Source organism: Brassica oleracea, chromosome C7 (assembly GCF_000695525.1).
Source record: "Brassica oleracea var. oleracea cultivar TO1000 chromosome C7, BOL, whole genome shotgun sequence".
Lineage (NCBI taxonomy): Eukaryota > Viridiplantae > Streptophyta > Magnoliopsida > Brassicales > Brassicaceae > Brassica > Brassica oleracea.
This window is the reverse complement of record NC_027754.1, coordinates 6,664,402-6,666,655: the sequence shown is the minus strand read 5'-3', so window position 1 is coordinate 6,666,655 and position 2,254 is coordinate 6,664,402. Positions and strand designations below refer to the sequence as shown.

The 2,254-nt window shown below is 38.4% G+C and overlaps 1 long non-coding RNA gene across 1 annotated transcript; it reads left to right on the top strand.

Annotated features, from left to right (window-relative positions):
• Window positions 1–1,096: 1,096 nt before the first annotated feature.
• LOC106305553 lies at window positions 1,097–1,849 on the top strand. Its single transcript, XR_001263004.1, has 3 exons — window positions 1,097–1,177; window positions 1,369–1,428; window positions 1,515–1,849. It is a non-coding gene; the product is annotated as an uncharacterized LOC106305553 (long non-coding RNA).
• The last annotated feature ends 405 nt before the right edge of the window (window positions 1,850–2,254 follow it).

Below are 2,254 nucleotides of genomic sequence, written 5' to 3'. Positions count from 1 at the left end.
CGCACTTTTCGACCAAAACCGAAAAATCGCATTTTCCCGTCAAAACAAAAAAAACGCATTTTTCCGCCAAACCGCAAAAAACGCATTTTCCCGCCAAAACGCAAAAAACGCATTTTCCCGCCAAACTCCAAAAAGCATTTTCCGGCCACAACCGCAAAAAGCATTTTCTCGCCAAAACCGGAAAAACGCAATTTTCTCGCCAAAACCGGAAAACGCAATTTTCCCGCCAAAACCAGAAAATGCATTTTCTCGCCAAAACCGGAAAACACAATTTTCCCGCCAAAACCGTAAAGCGGAATTTTCCCGCCAAAATCGAAAAACGCAATTTTCCCGCCAAAACCGGAAAACACACATTTTCCCGCCAAAACTGGAAAATCGAATTTTCCCGCCAAAACCGGAAAACTAAATTTTCCCGCCAAAACCGGAAAACAGAATTTTCCCGCCAAAATCGGAAAAACGCATTTTCCCGCCAAAATCGGAAAAATGTATTTTCCCACCCGAAACAGGAAAAAATGTATTTTCTCGTCTAAACCGCAAAAATTTTTTTCCCTCCAAAATCGCGAAAAAAACTTTTCCCGCCAAAATCGAAAAAATACTTTTTCCCGCCAAAATCGTGAAAAAAACTTTTTCCGTCAAAAACACTTTTCCCGCCAAAACCGCAAAACACACTTTTCCCGTACAAACCGCAAAACGTATGTTTCCGCCAAACCCATAAAAACGTATTTTTCCGCCAAAACAACAAAAATGCACTTTTTCGCCAAAAACACATTTTTCTCAAAAACCGCAAAAATATTTTCCGCCAAAACTGTAAAAATGCTATTTTTCCGCCGAAACGTAAAAAAATATATTTTAATCATTTTATTAACAAGTCCACCTGGATGTAGATGAAAGTTAAAAAATGAAAAGCAAACGAACATAGTTGCATTCAGATGATTCATCTGGATGCATGGACGAAATGAAAAAACGAACAACACGTAGATGGAGCATCTGGATAAGACATCTAGATGGACCATCTGGATGCATCTTCCAGATATACAAACGAACAGAGCTTTACTCTTATATTATCCTTTGATAATATTATTCAGGTGAGGCTGAAGCAATACTGGCTAGATCACAAGCAACTGTTAGAGGCCTTGCCATGTTATCTCAGTCTCTCAAAGAAACTGGGGGAGTTGAGGTGAGTTTTTAACGAACCTAGCTTGGTCACTTTATTTTTCGTAGTTTTTTTATTCACTCTAGACAAAGGTTTCCATGTCTTCTTGGACTTTCCAAATGTCATATGGTTTTGTCATATATATTCATGAGTTTAAGCTTGTATTTTTAGCCGTCCAAATGTGATCTTATACCTTACCACTGTACAATTTTCAGGCTGTGAGTTTGAGATTTGCAGAGCAATACATTCAAGCATTCAGTAACATTGCCAAGGAGGTAAACAAATAGATCTCACATGTAATCTCTTGGCATTGCTCGGGCTTTAACTAATGTTGAGTGTTTTTCTTTTGGTGGGGTTGTAGGGTACGACAATGTTGCTTCCAAGGTCCACAGAGAGATGACCAAGAGACTTCAGGAGTGGAAGGTGACTGGGAAGACATAGATGAGAAAGATATATCCGAAGGGTCTAAAAACCGATCAGGCTCAACAATATTCGAAACAGAGAAACCAGGCCAGACCAGCGAACCAGTATTTTCTCTTCAGAGTCGCAACAAGGAGCCATAGTAGCCAACCAAACCGAGAATCAGATGATTCTATGTGCCTGAGAGAACAAAAAATCCATCTTTTCCAGTTTTCAGAAAAAATGAGACACTATCGTCTTCCCTGTTTTGAGCGGCATGAATATCATATTCCATTTTGCAAATAGAAAACATATCTAAACATCTATTCTCTGAAAGTGTTTTTCCCAAGTGATCTTGTCTGAACATTTACCTCCGTAAGTCTGGTTATCTGTGACTCATAACTTTGTTAAGTCTGGAAATTTCCAGCGGGAAAAGAAATTGTTGTCCCTTGACCGAACAGATAAGAACAGTGTAGAAAAATGATTATCCACTGGGTAAATCGAACGTGACAGATATTTGAATATGTCATGACTGTCTTTACATGAAATATCTTAGTCCATATACGATCTCCTATATTTATCTCTTCACAGGCAGGCCCGGCGTGAAAAACAGGTGGGCCATGTAACATATAAATTTTTTTCTTATCTTAATAGATGATTTTTCAAATTGGACCTATAATTTAACATAATGTTAAAATTTAG